Raw genomic sequence first — 15,071 nt, forward strand, 5'->3', positions numbered from 1 at the left:
CAATCCGCTTCTTCAGCTGTTGTCTGACTGGGCAGTGGAAATCTGGATAACGCATCCGGTAATTACATTTGCGTGCCTTTTCGGTACCGCAGCTCGTAGGGATATCCTGCCAAAATAAGAGACCACCGCTGCATGCGCGCTGCAGCCATCGGGAGTAACGGCTTGCAGGCACCGAGAATGCCGAGCAGCGGCTGATGATCCGTGAACAGCGTAAAAATACGTCCGTACAGATAGCGGTGAAATTTCTTTACCCGTAGATTAGGGCGAGTGCTTCTCTTTCAGTTTGCGAGTGATCGCGTTCTGCCACCGATAATGTTCGAGAGACAAATGCAGTGGGCCGCTCATCCCCGTAGTGTTGCACATGCGAAATCACCACGCTCACTCCGTACTGGGATGCATCACAACTGATCACTAGGGTCGGCTTTGGGTTATAGAAGCACACAACTCCGCTCGACGTGAGCAGCTTTTTTGTTTTGCGGAAAGCCTCAGCGCATTTTTCGGGCAGTGCCACCGCAAATTTTTCTTTAAAAGTAGGTAGAGGGATGCTGCCACGGTTGCCAAGTTAGGCAGAAACTCGGAATAAAATGTCACCATGCCTAGGAACAATTTCAGCTCTCTTGCATTTGTGGGTTCGGGAGCAGCCGTGATTGCTCTTATCTTTGACCCCAAGGGATGGATTCCTGCCGCTGATATTCGGTGGCCCAGGTACCGATCTTCACTTTGAAAAAACTTGCATTTTTCCTCCTGAAGCCTAACATTCTGGTCCTGAAGACGCTGAAGTATTTGTTCGAGCCGCTCTTTACAGTCCAATATGGTGCTGCCTCCAATAATGACGTCGTCAATGTAGCATCCGACGTGACGAATGCCGCAGACAATTCTGTCCATGAGGGCCGCAAACACCGCGGGTGCACTTGCGATGCCCAAGGGCAGCCGTTGGTACTGAAAGAGGTCCTTATGCGTATTGCTGGTCAAGAGAGCCTTAGAATATTCACATAGCTCTGCTTGATGATATGCAGAGGCTAGAAAACGCTCATACCCTCAAACGCTCATACGCTCTTTAAACACTCATGGACAAAAAAACGCTCATACCCTATAAGATTGCGAACAAGTCTTGCGGCAGCGGAAGCGGGTAATGCGCCGTTTTCAGCACGGGATTCATCGTGAGCTTATAATCCCCACACAGACGCAGGTCTGCCCCTCCGTCTTCTGGCACCGTTACCAAGGGCGTTACCCAGTAGCTTTTCGTGACTCGTTTCACGACTCCGGTTTCCTCCCATGAATTCAACTTTTTGCTAACTCCCCGCACGGGGCACCTTGAGTAATCTTGGTGACGGTACTGGCGATACCGCGGACCCCGAGCCCCCAAACATAAGCTGGATCCAACCGTGGCGATGTGTTTATAGGTGGAGGGTTAGAAACCACGAACGGTGGCCGTCGGAGCCCAGGTCAAGCTCCGGCGGATGGGCTCCCTGTCTGTTCACCAGGCAGGGAGCTCCGGGACCTCTTTGACTACCAGGGTAAGGTCAAAGAAGAAAGTACCCCCGTCTCCCTGCTTTTTCCTATGCCATATGGATAAATCAAACCCCCCCCCAGACGTGATCGGCCCCCGAAAAGGGGCCGCACCGAAGTTTCCTTTCCATCCCTTCCAACAATCCATAGTCCGAAACTTGACAACTATCCTCGATTCTTGGTTATCGAGGCAGTTGACAAAACAAACCCTGTTTTTTCAATGTCCGTATTCCTGATCACTAAGTTCCTGGAAGGCATCCTCGGAAAATCGTTCGATGCTAAGAAACTCCGTACCGGTGAAGTCCTAGTCAATGTCAAGACGCAGCAACAAGCCACTAACCTCCTGTCGCAAACCTGCATGGCAGATCTGGCCATCAGAGTCACTCCCCATCGTAGCCTCAACAGCTCTCAGGGTGTGATCTCGGAGACCGATTTGTTGAATGAGACCGAAGCTGATCTGTTGGAAGGCCTGAAAGATCAGGGTGTAACTGCAGTGAGGCGTATCCCCATCAGACGAGACAATAAGGATATCCCCACAAAGCATATAATCCTGACAATCAACAAATAAAAACTTCCTGAGCACATCAATGCTGGCTTCATTAGGTGTGGTGTACGTCCGTACATACCTAACCCGCGCCGCTGCTACAAGTGCCAGCGATTCGGGCACGCTACAACTTCTTGTCGCGGCAAAACGACCTGCGCGAAATGCGCCGCACATGACCACCCTACTGAAAACTGTGACTCTACTACCTTCACTTGTGCAAACTGTCAGGGGCCGCACGCAGCATGGTCCCGCAGCTGTGAAAAGTTTCAATTAGAAAAGAAAATCATTAACATCAAGGTCACTGAAAACATCACATTCCCAGAGGCGCGGAAGAGGTTCGCCTCTTTCCCTCTGGGGAGGTACGCCGACGCAGCTCGCCGGGGGGCGGAGCGACGTCTGCTTTCTGTGGGGACCCAGTACCGCGAGTCGGACTTGGTCCCGCCCCCGCCCCCCCCCCCCCCTGGGTTGACTCAGGCCGCCCAACCCGCCTCCGCACCGCTCGCTGAGCCAGCAGCGGCTGTGGTGGCATCCACGTCCGGTGGGGATGCTGCTGCACCCACCGTTTCCCCCTCTCCACCGGCCCGAAGCACACGCGAGGGCCCGAACGAGATGGAAACGGAGACAGTCGCAGCAACCCCCTCCCACGCCTCACTGCCTGTGCCATCTGGGGTGCTTCCCACGCCGTCGGCACTGGCAGCGCAGGCAAAGAACACCCGAAAGGGTACCATGTCAAGGGGGCCCAGTCCGCTGGGCACCCCCTTGCCTTCAGATGACGACATGGACGTCGAGCCCTTCCGGCTTTCATCGCAGCGGAAGGAACGGGCTGCGATGTCCAGGTCAGTAGAGAAGGTCAGAAAACCCCTTCCAAGAGTGCAAGCCCCGAAAGACCCTACATAAATAGTCACACTCCAGTAGCTCTGAACACATAATAATGGGAAGAGAAAATATTGTTCAATGGAACTGCAGAGCCTTCTGAATAATCTTGACGACGTTTATGAATTTCTGCATGCCAATCAGCCAAGTATAATCTGTGTCCAGGAAACACATCTGAATTCCAAACACACAAATTTCTTGAATAGTTACATGGTATACAGGAAAGACAGGGATGGCTGCACGCACTCTTCTGGCGGTGTTGCCATAATCACCCGCAAATCCTTAGCATGCCACCCTGTCACCTTGAACACCGTCCTTGAGGCTGTAGCCGTCCGCACAATAATATTTAATAGATTGATAACGGTATGCTCCATATACATTCCTCCTGATGTTGCACTTACGAGCTCCGACTTCGAGGCGCTGGTTGACCAGCTGCCCGAACCATACATCCTTACAGGCGACCTTAATGCTCACAACTCTCTTTGGGGCTCTTCCAGAACGGATGCCTGAGGTCGCCTGATAGAAAAATTCCTCACATCTTCTGGAGCATGCCTTTTCATCAATAAACAGCCTACATACCATAACATAGGTCACAACACATACTCATGTCTTGACTTGGCTATTGGCTCCGCAGTTCTCTTTCCTCTTGTCGAGTGGGGAGTGGGAACTGACCCATATGGCAGTGACCACTTCCCCACCTCACTCACATACATAGGTAAAGGCCAAAGCAGTCCATCTTCCCAAAATAGGTTCAATGAAGCACGAGCTAACTGGAATACATTTACAGAGACATCCAAACTACACCACACATCCATAGGACACCTACACGTTGAAGAAGCTACCCAACTCCTCACGGCGCACATCCTCGACGCCGCCGAAAGGTCCATTCCCCACGCCTCTGGAGCCCGCGCAACCAGCGGAGGCCGTGGTGGAATGAGGACTGTAGGCGGGCGCGAGAGGCCCAGAACAAGGCGTGGGGTATCCTTCGTCGGTACCCCACGTCGTGTAACCTTTTATTGTTCAAAAGGGCTAAGGTGATGGGAAAACGTGTGCGCCGTGAGGCAAAACGAGAGAGTTGGCGCTCATTCGTAACATCCATAAACTCTTACACTGACTCCCGCAAAGTCTGGACACGAATACGCAAACTAAAAGGACAACAGACACACAGCCTGCCCCTGGTTAGTACAACAGGGGACAAACTTGAAGACCAGGCTAACACACTCGCACAACACTTCTAACACGTGTCCAGTTCAGCACACTACACTAGCACTTTCATTAAACACAAACAGTTGGCCGAAAAGAAGTCTTTACTTGATAATGATAAGGCAACCTCCTCTTATAACTCGGAGTTTTCACTTCATGAGCTGAGGACCGCTTTGAGCACTTGTAAACCCTCAGCTCCAGGCCCAGATAACATCACATATACAATGATACAGCACCTACACTCAGACACTCTTCTAACACTCCTCCACCTATATAACAAGATTTGGCTTTAGGGGCACATTCCTCGCTCTTGGAGGGAGGCCATAGTAGTGGCTTTCCTAAAAGAAGGGAAGGACTCTCCCTCTCCTTCTAGTTACCGGCCCATTGCTTTGACAAGCTGCCTGTGCAAGCTCCTCGAGAAGATGATAAACCGTAGGCTCGTGTACTTCCTTGAGTACAACGGTCTTCTCGAGAGCTGCCAGGCAGGCTTCCGGGCAGGGCGATCCACAAATGATCAATTAGTTGCACTGGAATCTTACATTAAGGATGCCTTTATACACAGACAGTACTGCATGACCGTATTTTTTGATATCGAGAAAGCTTATGATACGGCATGGCGTTATGGCATTCTTGCAGACCTAAAATCCTATGGTGTGACAGGTAACATGCTTAATACTCTTTCAAGTTACCTGTCCGAACGAACATTTCGTGTCAGGGTCAGTTCGGCACTTTCAAATGTTCACGTGCAGGAGAATGGCGTGCCTCAAGGTGGCGTATTCAGCTGCACCTTGTTTATAGTTAAGATGAACTCTCTCCGAAAGGCATTGCCGCCAACCATATCCTGCTTGATGTATGTAGATGACGTTCAAATATCTTTCAAATCATGTAACATATCCATATGTGAACGTCAGGTCCAGCTTGGGGTAAATAAACTTTCTCGCTGGGCAGATGAAAATGGATTTAAACTTAATCCTTCTAAGAGTACCTGCGTTGTATTCTCAAAAAGGCGGGGCATCCTGCCCGATCCCGACGTAAAACTCTTTGGTGACTCGATTCCAGTAAAAAGAGAGCACAAGTTTTTGGGTGTGGTGTTTGACGAGAAACTCTCATTCATACCCCACATAAAACTACTTAAACAAAAATGCCTAAAAACAATGAATATTCTAAAAGTCCTGTCTCACCAATCGAACGGTGCAGACAAACAACTCCTGCTTCGACTTTATGCCGCGTTGGTAGGGTCACGGTTGGACTACGGAAGCGTTGTGTATGGGTCAGCCACAAAAACAGCACTTAAAATGCTCGACCCAGTGCTTCACTTAGGGCTTCGCCTGTCTTGTGGGGCGTTCCGTACCAGTCCTGTCCACAGTCTTTATGCAGAGTGCGACAAATGGTGCTTAGCGTACCAGCGAAGTTATGTTGACCTCCTATATGCCTCCAAAATCTCATCAATGAATAACCATCCCTTTAAACCGGTTTTTAATGATACGTCCACAACTAAACTCTTTTTAAACCGCCCATCCATTGCTGTTCCTTTCTCGCTGAGAGTGAGGGACGAGGTGACTATTCATGACGTCTCCCTCTTAGACACATTCAAATCATCTCACACTGATCTTGTAGCACATTGGCATCTTCGTCCTGTGGCATGTGACTTGTCTTTCGTACACTACAATAAGAACAGGACACCAAGAAGTGGGATTTTGCAGCATTTCATGCATCTGCAGAATAAATACAGGGCTGCAGAGTTTTTCAGCGATGCATCTAAAACGTCCACTGCGGTGTCTTGTGCTGCGCATGGGCCCAATTTTGAAGCATGTAGAACAATGAATGTTAATACAAGTATTTTTACGGCAGAGGCATATGGCATATTTCTAGTTGTAAGTCACATAGTTGAACATCATATTCCTACATCCGTCATTTATACAGATTCGTTGAGCGTCGTCCGTGCATTATCATCCGGAAAGTCATCAAAAAACCATGTCATTAATCTTGTCTTCAAAACGATTATGGTAGCTTATTCTTTAAACCTTGGGGTGACTGTGTGTTGGGTGCCAGGCCACTCTGGCATTGGCGGTAATGAAGTGGCGGATTAAATGGCCGCCAATGCTGCACTCCGAAACACAGTCGACATGTCAACACTACCTTACACAGACCTCAAGCCACACATTAGACAACAACTCCGTAAAACTTGGCAAGCAGACTGGAGCGAACAGACAGACAACAAACTACACGTAATAAAACCACACTTGAGACAATACACTACTGACTCACACAACAGGCACATTGAAGTTACCTTAGCTAGGTTACGGATAGGCCATACGCATGTAACGCACTCGCACCTGCTCACGGGATCTCCAAGACCCCTGTGTAGCAGGTGTGGGGAGGGCCTATCCGTAGTCCACATACTCATACAATGCAAGGCACTTGACGCAACACGGCACAAACACTTCAGAGAACTCTACAGACAACATATTCCCCTACACCCATCTCTGTTTCTAGGTGACGATGCCATGGTTTCTGTGAAACGCGTTTTTAAATATTTGTCAGATGTTAAGTTTTTAAACCTCATTTCCTATCATGCGTAATCACATCTGGCCCTATACACCAGCCATCATCATTATCTTTATTGATCTTACTATGTCCAGTTTACATATGTTATACCTACCTTTTGTGGTAATCACTTGTTTTCATTAAATAACTTCTCTGGCGCTCTTTGCGCTCGTCGGCCTTGCGCCATTAAACACCAACCATCATCATCATCAACTTTTTGCTAACTGGTTTTAGCAGCGCGAAAGGAACTTTGCGTGCTTTGCAGAACACTGGTGTGATGTCGGGTTTTATTAGTATTTGAGCTTTGAACTCCGAAATCGGTTCCAACTGCTTGGACAAAACAGGCGCAAATTTCTGTTTCAGCTCGGTTTCCATGTCTACTTTCCCGATGACAGCGATTTCCTGCCAGTTCAACTTTAGTCGACTCAGCCAGTTCCTTCTTAATAGGGACGACAGTTTTTTGCCTGCATCATCGACGACTAGGTGTGAGGGGAAGAATTCAAGCCTGGTTGTTATGTCTAACATGCACGTCAACCGATCCAAGAACTGGGACTAGCTCGCCCGTGTACGCCCTTAATGGCTCCGTCACTGCTTCCAAAGGCGGGTACGCCCACTTCTGCTGATAAACCGTCTTTGGCAGCACTGTCACAGAGGCGCCGGTGTCTAGTTGCATAGTCACATTGTGACCCTCTACTTCCACGGTAGTAATACGCCGCCTTGCTGCTGGCGACGCTACATATTTGGAAATCTTCGTCGGATTCGTCCCCGGAGTCGTCTCCACAATTTAATGCTTTGCCTGGTTTTCCTCTCTGCTTGGACATCGTCCTGAGATGCCCTTGATTGCCGCAGTTGTGGCACTTGTACTTGCGGTAGCGGCACGCCCTTGATTGCCGCAGTTGTGGCACTTGTACTTGCGGTAGCGGCACGTTCTTTCGGAGTGGATGTTCCCGCATCGGAAACACTCTCTCTGTTCCGACATTACTCTTTTCCGGTAGTTGGAGGCGACGAGGCGTTGTGCTTGGCCGGAGAGTTATGTTGCGGGCCTTCAGTTACGAGGTAACCCCGACGACTGTCTTCATCGAACTTAATCTGCTGCGGTTGATTTGAAGCAAGTTCGCAGTTTAGGGAAATTTTGCAAGCCCAGTCAAACGTCAGGGTCTCCGCGTCTGCGGCAAATAGCTCCCTCTGCGTGTCCGCACATCGAAGCCCCGCCACGAGCCTGCCCCTCAAGGCTTGGTCGAAGAAGTCACCAAATTCGCAGCTTCTGGCTAAATTCTTCAGGCGGAGGACTCATTCTGACACGCTTTCTTGTTCACCCTGCACACGATGGTTGAACCTGCATCTTTCCGCTGTAACTGCTTTCCGCGGGCTGTAGTGGCTCTTCAGTACCGCTTTTACCCCATAGTATGTTTTACTTGATGGCGTGTAGGCTACAAGCAGTTTCGTATGTTGTTGGCCCTACAACGGTGAAGAATGCGGCTAACTCTTTCACACCAGCCACTTCATTCGCTTGCACGTGCAGCTCGAATCGTTCCACGTACGAGTCAAAACTTTCGGCCTTCTCGTCAAAAGAATCAATTCTTCCCTCCTTGGACATGTTGGCCGCGCCATTCCCTCGTTGTTCACCGTCCTGACCAGCTTGCATTCCAGGCTTGTTTTTACCCGCGGACGCTGCCTCGGAAAGCCTACTGCGCCGATCCTATCTTCGTCGCCAGTTGTGTTCGGGCGGGGAGAGCCGCGCGCAGGCACGCACTGTGACGAGAATCTGGATAGCAGCCAGGTCACAAACGAGTTTCTTTGCACACCGCGCGCGTGTTACACGCGCTGACGGTTTATTATCCACAAGATAATGAAACATACAGACGACGCCTGCCGGCGCTATCATAGTGCCGGTAAGGCTTGAACCGGCCCCTTCGCGGTGGGAGTGAAGGCGTGTTGGAAACGCACCACCATTTCGTTAATTATAGTACGAAAGCCTTATGTAACTCATAAAACCGGAAAAGTGGACACCAAAAATACCGTTGTTGGAGCCGGCTCCAGCACAAATGGCACAAAAAGCAAATGACTTCGACGGCTGAAACTGTGCAAGCGGAACGCGGTGGTACTCTGCCGCCATTGCTCGGTTTTAATATTTATACATCGAATCGGTTCTTTTCCGAAATTTAACAGCACTGCTACAGTGCAAAAGCAGTGCAAAAGAAGTTGGTATGCGTAGCGTTTATCAATAAAGGCAACGCTACGCCCAAGTGGTCAAGTGCCTCTTCCATAAGCTTTTGTCGAGCAGCTTGTCTGGACGTTCATTAGCTAGGCCTCTTGACACGCAGCTTAAACTTGAAGAGAGTGAAGGAATTGGCTTGAAGGTTTTTCCAAAAGCCAGGAGGTTTGCAACCTTGCTAGCTGGCTGTCGCAAGGGTGTTGTAATCCAGATCTGGTTGTTCTTAGTAAAGATGGACCTGCAGTTTCTGTTTGTCACTGTAGTGAGAATACAATCTAAATTTACGGGACACATGTTTACGTCCTGTAATCCCTAATCCTTTGCAGAATTTGTGTAAACGTCTTCTTATTTATTGTTGGTTCAATAGCGTAGGGAAGAGTCTACCGAAAGGAACAATCGACGGTACAGTCCAGGGAACTTGTCAAGTGGTGCGAGAGGCGACGGAAAGTTCCACAGACAGCTCAACCTCCTATCAACAAAATGTTGCACGGAAGGATTACTTCAGCATTATTACGGCACTCTAGATAGAATGCGCTACCTGAGAGAATTGTTCCGCGCCAGCAGCCCTGACCACAAAGAGAAGAATGAAACGCTTCTTGATGGACTGGGCGCTTCAATTGCGCACTCTGGTGTACCGCAGCCAGCCCTGTGAATAAACCCCTAACTTCGTCTCTTAGTCTTATTACCTTAACCGTAAAAGTGTTCATGAAACTTGCGGCGTATTCTATAGCGGGTATTCAATGGCGTGGAATGCATGGAGGCAACCAAGTGTGCGCCGCCATATCTGTGGCCAAGCGTTTGTTGCTAGGCGACGTTGTGCGCACCGCCCTCAGATCAGGCACCCCTCTTCTCCTCCATGCAACTGGGCGAGTGCGCCGTCATTCGTTAAGTCGGGCTCCGCACGATGGCGGTACTTGTCAATGCTAAGCACGTCTGGGAAACACGTGACTGTGTTTCAGTCATGTGTTTGCGTTCAGTCATGTGGTTGCAGCCACACCGAACGCAAAGTATTGCCTCGAGTTCAATGTGAGTAGGATTAACAACATATCTGTTGACGCCACCGTCTAGAATCGGATTGGGATGGAGCAGATGACGCACGCCGGTGCTTCTTTTCTTCGGCGTGCGGCCGCAGTGGCCCAAGCAGCGCGGTATCCGTGGCGCATCGGCCATGTCTGTGGCCGTTTCCGGTGTTGCCAACAAAAGAAATTGACCGATAAACATTTCAGCGAATACCGCCTATACCGGACAACAGAGTGGTTGCATCTTCGTGGATGCCATAGCCTTGCTTGCCTCTCACCAAGCATCTCTTCGGCGACACCGCCAAGCCGCTGGCAGCACCAATGGCAGTGACGCAAAATTGCAAGCAAGGCGGAAGAAGACAGGGATCAATGGCTGACCAGTCACAAAAGACTGAGAAAACGTAGCAGCAGGGCACGACTTGTGAACACCGTTATCTCTCCTTTTCTCTACAAAATCGCTTTCTTACAAAATCACCAAAGCACTTTGGGCAGTCATCGGCACATCTATCCACTTTGTTTAGCGTTTCCTCGTGATTTTGAAACCACATCAACGTTATCTCGGTCCAATATACCACGACTCGCGAACGTCGTGGTCTACTTAACCGAGGCGGCGTTGGTGCTTCGTCTAAATTACAAGGAAACGTTGTGCGCATGGGATCGATGCATCGAGGAATGCACAAAGTGCTTTGGGGATTCTGGAGAGAAAAAGGACAAAGTGGAATTGGAGGCGTCTTGGAGATACCCGGCCATTTCGTTGGTTACGGGGCGAGAGCCTTATATGTCCCATGAAACCTGGCTCATGCACATGTAACTATACTGTTGCTGCTGCGAGCGTCGGAAACGTTATTTATTCTTCCGAAACTTTACTAAACTACTGGTTCGTTCTCTTGAATACTGAGAAAGAGGTTGGTGTCACTAGCTTTTGGCAATGAAAGCTGTCCAGCGCCTGATGTGGTCAAGTGACTCTCCCGTAAGCACTTTCCAAACAGCCTGCTTGTCCTTTTTAAACCGTGGTTGCCTGCAGTTTAAACTCGAAGTGAGTAAGGAATCTACTTCGAGGGTTTTTTATATACAATAGGTTTCACAAAAGAGCGTATGGACAGGTGTTCGCGAGGCTGTTCATGAAATATAAACTGCCGTATCGGCCGTAATGGTTTGTGGCAATTTGAGGTAGAAAAATGGGCGACATCATACACAACATCATAGAAGAAATTAAACGGACAGTAGCTCCAGTTTTATAGTTGTTATGCGACGACAACCGACGTCGTTGTACAGGCAGATTTACTCTTTGTGATCTGACTAGGGCTTATGCTTCGTGGCATACGCCTCTGGTATTTCTAATATTCCGGGTATAGTGCCGACAGGGAGCTAGGGTTTGTTGCGCTCAAGAGACAAAGACCGGCACTAATTATGAGCTAACTGGTTCCAATAATAATATCACTCGAGCGAAATGTTTGCAGCACATGAAAAATTGCACGTTTGAATGGAATTATCGGTGGTTTTGCATCTATTTCTGTATGCATATAACCCGTGGATAGTAATAGATTGGGCTAGGTAATTTACGTGCCTTTGGGTTCATTTATGATTCTATCGGAGATTTTACGTAATTGAGGGTGCTAAAAATAATTTGCGATTACCGTAAAATTGAGAATTTAGGAGAAAAAATTGCGATTAACAGCAAATTGTTCGCAAAAACGTCTTAAGCATGGCTGAATTTAATTACAAGAATCAAAAACCCGGAGTGCAAGATACAACGCAGCGAAAACAACCTTTCTGGAAACACTTAACTCTGCTGTGTTTTTACCTTTTTGCCGAGTTAGGAGTTAAGATTTCTTTGAGGAAGAAATTGCCAGTAATGATGAAGTTCGTTTTTCGGGACTTCAATAAAAGGAATCGGTACACGCCAGTTCAAGAGCCTATAAAACAAATGAAAACAGAAGTGGTTGCAAGTAGTTACATCAAGCAGAGATTTTTCAGTTACCAAAGTGTCACTCGAATGTCATTTTATGCCTGTGGGCAAGTAAACTTTCAGCACAAGAAAGATCGCAATAGCTCGAGATTTCGTAAGTTGGTTGGGACGCTTCCAATTCTTTTTCGTCCTTTCAGTACGCTTTTACGAAGAATCTTGCCCCAGTAGGCCTCTACTTGAAGAACAGAATGAACGCGCATTTCTACTTGCTGAACGCTTTATCTTGGATATAAAAGATCGTCGAATCGTCAGTCAAGATAATAATGATTTTGGGCACTGTTTAAGAGTGAGGTGAATCCGCTGAGTTGCTGAGAAACACAGAATTTTTGCTGTGTCATAATATCTGTGTCCCGGATTGAGAATAAAAATACTGCAAAATAGCTCACAGCTACGACAGTCGAAAACATTATATTTTCCTGAAGGTTGAAAGAAATGAGGCGAGCGCTCCTAAATCTGACACAATAGAAGTGTAAGTCACACAAGCGAGCCACAGAAGCCAGGCTCATGCCTGGCTTCTGTGGCTCGCTTGTGTGGCACAGAAGGTGTGAAGGATTCCAAAAGAAATTCAATATGCTCGTTTAAATTCCTTCACCAGTAGCCGTACAAGCTCATACATCGCTTTCATGGATGCTTGAAGAAATACTAACCTACAGGAGCACCTACACAAACATACCAGCAAAACAAAACTGCATTGAGTTCTGCCCGAAGGAAGCGGCCGTTCGAATCCAGCAAAGTTCAAAGCCTCACGAAGGTAACATCTTGCTCTTTAAACAACCAGCTGTCTTTCTTTAGGGCTCCCCTTAGGCAATTCAGAGCCATGTGTGAGTTTATAGGACAATTACACTTTAGCTATTGAGATCTTAAAGGTTTCAAGAGAAAACTTACCGAGCTGTTTTTATATTGTTCACGGAAAAAGAAAACGTGACTGAAAATTCTGCACGGGAGCCTGCTACGGCAAAACGTACTAAAATTGAAATGGGTGCTGTGGGATTGAGTAACTTGGAAAAAACGTTGTATAGTCTGTTCACTACATTTTCGTGGAGTCTTAAATGTAAAGTTTAAATCTTTGCTTCCACTTACGCTTTTATATTGCATTCCTGTTATGCTATAATGACAGCATTGTAAAATAACCATCGGTGCAAGTAAGATGAAGTGGTGGACAAGGCATTTAAACGTACAACTAAAAGCCGTTTCATTTACCCGCTATGGAACACCATACGGGAAAAACAAAACTTGTAATAGCCTGTGCAATAGGCACGGTGCAGAGAGGGCGAATAAAGTATTCCGAATATGTACAAAACGGGGAGTACTTTCAGAAAAAGATGTAGATATTGTCTGGTGTCACTTTAAGAACCCGAAAACGCGGTAAACAGAGCAAACAACGCAACGTTGACACCGTAACGATGATGTTCGAGATCAGACGGTTGATGCATTGATGGTTCCCTATTTTTCTGTCCTCAAATTACCTTTCGCCCTCTGTGTATCTCTGCACGTAAGCTGCAGTATGTATCAGATAATGAGTGGTGCGTTTAGACTAGTTGGTGTCCTTGACTGAATAGCACATTAAAACACCCATGAAGATGCTCAAACGGGCAGAAACTCTGACGAGCTGGCCCATGTCACTTTCTGCACCGAGAGATAATTGAAAGGATAGAAGAAAATGACTACGTGGTGTGTATAGCACCGTGTGCTTTGGCTGCTGTAGAGAAAATGCGATGTTTTCCGCACTAGACTTCAGCATAAATTGATAGTGTCAATAGAGAATGTCTTAGCCATGCAGCTGCACTCTATGGAAGTTTAGATTCGTCAACAGGCAATTTAGGAAAAGATGATTCCTCTGAGTTGAATGAACACATTTTGAGGGTTAAAGAGCCGCTTGGGACCCGCAACTTGCCTACTTATGAGAAATGTTAGAACGTTTACACAACCGTTCCGCATATTTTGTCACGGGTGATTACAATTTCCGATCCAGTACTCCATTACTTAAAAACCACCTCAACTGGAACCCCTAAAAGAACGCAGGCAGCCTGTCAAACTTAATTTGCTTTATCGTATCTATTTAAAAAAAACTGGCCTTAATCCTGACATCTTTCTGTTTACACCACATTTTGTATCTAGACGGCGCCCCCATAGTTGGAAAATTTGTCAAATACCTTGCCGTACAAATGTTGTCAATTGTTCGTTGTTTCCTCACACCATTAGTTTGTAGAGTAAGTTGCCAAGTGCTAAAGTTGATTGTACCACTGACGCGCCTTTGAGTCTATTTTAAGGCCGAAACACATAGAGCGTTTTTTCACGCGTTTCGCGTGCGTTTTTTTCGACGCCCGCGGCCAGCATCTGCCTTGGCTAGAAATTGACGTGCGTCGCACGCGGCAGTAGGAGGAGCCTGGCGACTTGCGCTAATGGGGAGGCGCGCGCCTCATGGCGGCGGTTGCGAAGCGCTCGAGACAGCCGGCTGGCTTCACCGGGGAGGTTTAGGCTTACCAACCCGGCAGATATTAAATGGGCGCTTTCACTAGCGGCGTGGATGATGTTTAATAGTACCGTTTTCGCCCACTTTAAAAGCTCCTTTTCTGCACAAGCAACTTCGTGTGTGCATTGAGCGGTATTTTAGAGAGCGCTTAGAAGCGGTCGCTCGAGCTCCCGACACCACTTCGCGGCTCAAACTGGCCGCCATGTTGCTGCTGCCGGTCGCGCCCGGTGCAGTGTGCGGGTAGTTCCGCGGCAGCGTCAGCGCGCCTGGTGGCGTGGGCGGCGTGTATTAGAGAGCAGAAAACGCTCCATGCGGTTCACGCTTTAGACTTGTAGTTCTGTTTTTATTTGTATATCTGTGAGGATGGTCAGCGATGTCTTTTAGCTTGCCTTCCACATGTATACGACCACATGTTCAATTTCCCCCCTGCGCTAATGGCATCTTGGCGCTGCAGAAAAATAAATAAATAAATAAAACATTACACCATCTTTCCTTAGGGAAACCCTGAGTAGTATGCGAAGCAGGCATGGGGTCGATTCAAGTGCCCAATAGTTTTCAGTTCGTCGTTTCCTGGAGTTGAGGAACCTAGCTGCCGTTATATTTAAATTACCACACTTTTCACTTACCGGAACTACGAAATGGGAAATTGCGTTGCCCCATCGCTCTTTCGCATACTACTCAGCGTTCCCCTACCGGAAGATGTTGGAATTTTATTGGAG

Source organism: Haemaphysalis longicornis, unplaced genomic scaffold (genome assembly GCF_048455015.1).
Source record: "Haemaphysalis longicornis isolate Haplotype H1 unplaced genomic scaffold, Haemaphysalis longicornis Haplotype H1 scaffold_13, whole genome shotgun sequence".
Classification (NCBI taxonomy): Eukaryota; Metazoa; Arthropoda; class Arachnida; order Ixodida; family Ixodidae; genus Haemaphysalis; species Haemaphysalis longicornis.